Source organism: Lactuca virosa, chromosome 9, assembly GCF_052849685.1.
Source record: "Lactuca virosa cultivar CGN04683 chromosome 9, Lactuca_virosa_CGN04683_v6, whole genome shotgun sequence".
NCBI classification, from domain to species: Eukaryota; Viridiplantae; Streptophyta; class Magnoliopsida; order Asterales; family Asteraceae; genus Lactuca; species Lactuca virosa.
In genome coordinates, this window is record NC_136434.1 from 143507017 (window position 1) to 143512848 (window position 5832).

General features: G+C 34.8%; 2 long non-coding RNA genes across 2 annotated transcripts; both read right to left on the minus strand.

The window, feature by feature from the left end:
* Positions 1 to 203: 203 nt before the first annotated feature.
* Positions 204 to 2571, minus strand: LOC145141053 (uncharacterized). The gene is made up of 7 exons (XR_013722421.1): positions 2386 to 2571; positions 2101 to 2301; positions 1057 to 1174; positions 810 to 857; positions 608 to 728; positions 415 to 515; positions 204 to 316 (listed from the first exon to the last, which is right to left on the minus strand). It is a non-coding gene; the product is annotated as an uncharacterized LOC145141053 (long non-coding RNA).
* A 93-nt stretch (positions 2572 to 2664) lies between these two features.
* On the minus strand, positions 2665 to 3853 carry LOC145135631 (uncharacterized). The gene is made up of 4 exons (XR_013719936.1): positions 3605 to 3853; positions 3439 to 3523; positions 3274 to 3361; positions 2665 to 3168 (listed from the first exon to the last, which is right to left on the minus strand). It is a non-coding gene; the product is annotated as an uncharacterized LOC145135631 (long non-coding RNA).
* Between the last annotated feature and the right edge of the window lie 1979 nt (positions 3854 to 5832).

Genomic DNA, 5832 nt, shown 5'->3' on the forward strand with positions numbered 1-5832 from the left:
CATAAAAGAAGATGACACGCATTTTCATGTCATAAACTTCAACAACCATTTACGATATACATTTACGACACATCTTTACGATACTCATTTACGCATAATACAAAAATATGGAAACAAATATATACCAAAACAATCAATTTCATCGAATAACATCATATGTCAAAAAATTATAGTACATTGGTATTAAGGTGATCTGATTGTACATTGCTATTAAGAGGTTTTCCCTAACTATATAACCTAATACTACATTGCTATTAAGGAACACCTTCTTGTTTTTACTTCTTATTGTTATGCTTCTTCTGTTTCCACTTGATACCTGTTTTCATCATCAATACATTAGTATTCAAAAAGGCTTCAAGCATCATCAATCTATGTTATAAAATATTAAAATTTAATACACATCTAGTAAAATACCTTTTGCCAAGAATCCAAGCTTCAATACAGCCCATACTTATATAAAATATTAAAACAAGAAGCATGTAAGATTTTTCAGCTTTTTAGACACCTCCAATCCACTGTAAAAATGTAAATACACCCAAAATAAATAAATAAATATAAAAACATAGTTGAGGATTCATGATGAAATAATAATTGAACACTTTGTAACCTTAAATAATATGGTCAAGCAGTCAATCAATGAATAACCTTAAATAATACGGTCTGGGGTTGAATGATGTTTTCTTCTCCTGTGCATCCTTTTGAATGAATCTCACAGTCACTGCAAACACCTGTTGCAAAAAATGTCAAATAATCTACAGTTCAACATATACAACCAATCACATGTCTTGATTGTAATTCACGATTCTAACCTTTGACAGAAGAGACAACTTGCTTACTCTATGGTCAAGAGAGGAGAACTATCCATACAAAGAAGAAGCAATTATGTTGATGAAAAGCATATATATACAAAATGCATTATAATAGATAAAATGGAAGCTGATAACAGGGATACCACTAAGCAAATAACAGGGAAATCTATAAGATACATAAATTTTCAGTCACTATTTTCCACCAGCCATTACAACAAAATAACTATTGTCAATGTGTAACACGTACCTTTGATTTTGTAACCATGCTTTGATTTGTTTCAGCTGAATGTAAGAAAGAATTGGTCATTCACCAATGCTCCATTTGTCAGGTCAATGTGAAGTTATGCAAACTCGCACCACCATTTCTAATGCCACCACCATTCACAGCAGCACCACCAAAAACAAGAAAAAGTATTTTTTTATTAACTTTTTTTTTCTTTGTAAATAAAAAATTCATTAATTAATAAATAAATGATGCATATAGTAGAGTAAAAACTATATGGAGATAAGAATGATGATGAATTAACTTTTTTTAGAGATAAGAATGATGATGAATTAACTGTTTTTTTTCTTTGTAAATAAAAAATTCACTCCATCTTCATCATTCCGTTTTTTTCTGCTGCTGCTGATGAATCATATTGTTTTTTTGCTTTTTTCTTTTCTTTTTCTACACCCAAACCCAAACCACTATCATTACTAAACCTTTTCCTCTGTTCATCATGTCTGTTATCCTTGTTCCTATTTTTAGTAAACTGTCTCGAAATATCATCATGTTTAATATCTCTAACCTGATTACTACTCTTTAGTGAGTTAAACACTGAAGTATATGTTTTTTTAATTGATAAAACCAAATATCTATCGTTAGCATCGTTAACAAGTGCACGCCAGTTTTTATTTGTCTGTAATGTTCTCACGTTTCCCAAAATCCATACTGAGTGTTTTGCCCTAGTTAAAGCTACATTCATTCGTCTCACATCAGCAACAAACCCGATGCTTTTTGAGTTTGTTTCCTTCGTTCCGGAAGGTGGACCCGCTGCGCTAACTGTTGACACTACAAGTATGTCCACCTTGAAAACCATCCACAGTGTTGAGCTCCATTTTTCCATTATTTCAGACCTAAAAGTATTCAAAAAACATGTGCGTAATAGGGAAAGTTGAGATCTATATGGTGTTATGATCCCAATCCTTCCTCCAACAAACTCCAACGGATAACTATCCAAAATAAAAATAAAAACTTTAACCAAGAGTAAAGATTAAAGAAATAGGCTATTTCCTGCAAAGAAAAATATACCTCCTCCTGAAAAAACCTTAGAAGTTCAACTGCAGCATACTGTAAGCTCTTGTCCATCTACAATATCAAAGAATAAATAAGGCCCCAGGCCTTGTGTTTTGTGAAATGGTTTTCTTTGCTGGACATTTCATCTCCATTCAGTAAGTTTCCATCGTAAAAATGCAAATAAGGAAACTGACATATCTCCGGATGCATCTTATACTGTAACAAGTAAAACTAATAATTAGTAAATTGTAAATATAAACTTAAAAAAAAATAGATTAAAGTCTATATATACAAGTCTACCTGCTTTGTAAGCATAGTAACAGGGTGTCCATCTTTTCGTAAGCGTTCAAACATACTGCATTATTACCGATATTTACTTGCAACATCAGAGAGAACAGTTACAGGTAGTTGCCTTGGATCACCCACCATAATACTCTTGCTACCCTTTGACATCAAAAGCTGAAGTGGAATCAAAGTAGCAGGTTCCAAAGCCTGACAAGAATAAAATTCTCAAGTCAAGTCAAACCAGGTCAAACAAAATAAAAAAGGAAAGAAAATCAAAATAGCAACGTACTTGAGCAGCTTCATCAATTACAACAACATCAAACAATCAAGATTCAGATGAAGTGCTAAACTTATGAGTTGACATGGATTCAGAGCACACTGAGTAAAGATCTCCACCACATCCACTCAATGTTGTTATCACAATTTCAGCTTCTTTTAGTATTGAGTTACGCAATTTAAGCTTTAAAGCTTTTGCTTTTTCATAAGATTTCTTCTCACGTGACTGAGCAGCAGCGATATCGATGTAGACTGATTTCTTTTCACTGTATAGTGATCTTAATTTCACCCCAATTTCCACATCAGACATTTTGCTTCACGCCCATGTCATCATCTCCTTCAAGAACTTGTTTTGAGTCAGGGTTTCCATTGCTTAAGTTAGCCCGTTTGGCTTCAAGAAACTTAATCCGGTCAACCAACTTTTCTTGCTTCAATCGAAGAGCATTAGAAGAATGAGAATCCTGTCCATGTTTAGATAGACCTAGCTAATTACCGTTTTGCCCCTGTTTACCCTGTACTATCCTGCCCATGTTTGTTCCAGCCAAAAGAGAAAGATAAGCCAACTAACCAACTTAATTTAGTACAACATTATAGACTCCTTCACTTCCTGGTTTAACAACTTCATACCTGAAAAAGATTTGAAATCTTTATTCTTGTAATTTTCCCAATTACTAATTTCAAGAAGTTGAGTACTTTCAGTCATGATTTTCATAATCTATAAAATCCAAGAAAAAGGCTGTTACTGCTTAAGGAAAAGGACAGAAGAAAAGACATAAGAGCAGTGGTCTGCACCTTGTTTTAAAATGATACAAATGCATAAGATTCATATGATGATTGTTGTCTGTTTTACCTCTGTCCATGTTTCCTTGAAGACCTCCTGCAGATTACAAGAAAATGTAACAAAAAGAAGTAATAAAAGCCTTTCATCTATAAATAACAAAAATGCCATCAGTCTCACCTTTCCAAACCTGAAGGAATTCCTTATTAACAGATGAACCAACTACGCTTCTTATTGACTCATCTACTGTGTTGATAGGAGAATTCTTCATTGCCTGAATTATACTGTATACAAGTTTCCCATTCTCCAGATATATGTGATTATTAGGGTGCCTAGTTTCTCCACCAGCATGTTCCTCAAACTAATGAGCACGAAGAATCTGAATGTATCAAGAACACCATTTAGGCCTTCAATGATGCTCTTCCAATAATTAGTTGGATATATTTCTCATGGACCCTGTGAGGGTTGCATCTGGAGAAGGATTTGGAGAAACAATCCTTTCATCTTTGGGAGAAAGTGGCTGATTATACAAATAAAGAACTAATGAAAAACATATATGAAAGGGGAAATTAAGATGAATAGAAATGAATAGCCAACAAGTACCTTATCCATGTATTTATCAATTAGGGTTCATGGAACTGGTAGCTTCGATTGACAGTTGATGAGTCGTAGTTGTTGATCGACGCTACAATCGAGAGGAGTTGCAGTCGCCGAACCAGTTAGTGTGAGGATCGATGTGGAAGAAATTGGACTATAGATCTACTTGCTTCACCTTTGCGATTTCATAGTTGTGTTTTAGGGTTATGGTTGATGGAACAACATGACCTGCACGCCAACTCCCAGAGTCAATTCCACCAACTTTTTTAAGAAATCGGGTCACTAAAGGGAAACGAACACTCATCTCAAAAGTTTGTCTTTGAAAACAATCACAGTACCAACAATCAGGGCTTCCGATTTGTATTTCTGGGTGCAAGCGTTGAATTTGTACTGACCTACTACCGGTGGTCAAGGTATTCCTCCGCCAGCTGGGATGGTGAGACGGACTGTCGCCGCCACGGGCCGACGGCCTGACGCATTAGACCTTCCTTCAGGGACACCATTTGACTAAAATCCAAACCTGAACAAAAAAATTGGAACGGTAATATGAAAAAACCCTAAATCCTTAATTACAAGAGTAGGAAATTAAAGGAGAATGATAAGAGAGTGATGTATGTGCTTGTTCTAGAGTGTGAACCAATCAAAAAATCAATAGCATAACTGGTGGAAACAAGGAAGAGGAGAATGAGCGGGGTTTTTGATTTTTGGGATTTCATTTCCCTCCTTAGGTATACAGAGATGCTATATGGATGGAGACGCGCGTTTCATTAAAATATTATAAAACGACAGGCCTAGACGACACACTATTTATAAAAGGTGCCCTCCGTGTTTTTTTTGACGCTAATTTTAGGGCACGCACAAATGCGTGTCCTCTATTCGTGAATTTTAGGAAAAGCTGACATTATTTTTAGTCAACACAAAAATGCGTATCGTAAATCATTGTGTGTCATTGTTCGCGCGTCATTAAAGGGCTGTTTTCTTGTAGTGGAACTTGTTCAATCTTAATTTCTTGCCACCTGGCAGCTCAAGGGCCTACCATTTCTTCCAAGTTGTTATGCAAACAATTGAGCACTCATAGAAATCACATGCATAATCAACTTTAACTGGAATGGGTACATAAACAAGAATATGTCAACACGATAGGTTAAAAACCTCAAGTCGTGGGCTAGTGATTTACAATAGGGTTAATCTTGATCACTTCTTGGAACTTTTCAAGATCTTTAAGACTCCCACTGACCTCTTGACATATAAGATTCCCTTGTCAAGAATCATTCATTGACAAACAAATATTCAAGAGTTAGTGCGGTTTCTTATCGAGACAAACACTTCACACAATTGGTCTTAGTTGGTCTTTGTCTTATCCAAGACATCACAACTTACCAATTTCAAATGTACAAGAGTAATAAACATTTTACTCTACATTTGATAAGTGTTATAAACCTTTCTTAAGATTATGTCACTCAAGTTACAATCTTGGAGTATGACTCTAAGACTTGATTTTGGAACGAAGTATGATCCACCTTTTGATTTGACCATTTTAATAATTCCCGATTCCTCTTCTTAGCCATACAAGTGTACTTAGAGGATCAATTGTGATATGGTTCCATAATCACTAAGATGATCATAAAACACGATACTTAAGTACTCTCCCTTCTTTTTAGATTGGAGACACCTTTATCTTTCTGCCTATTTGATTCTTCTTATTCGTTCTGCTATACATTGAAACTTTTTCAATGATTCAGAATTACACTTAATCTTTTAAGTATAACCATATTTACTAAAATTTTAGTAAATCATAACGAATAGTCTTA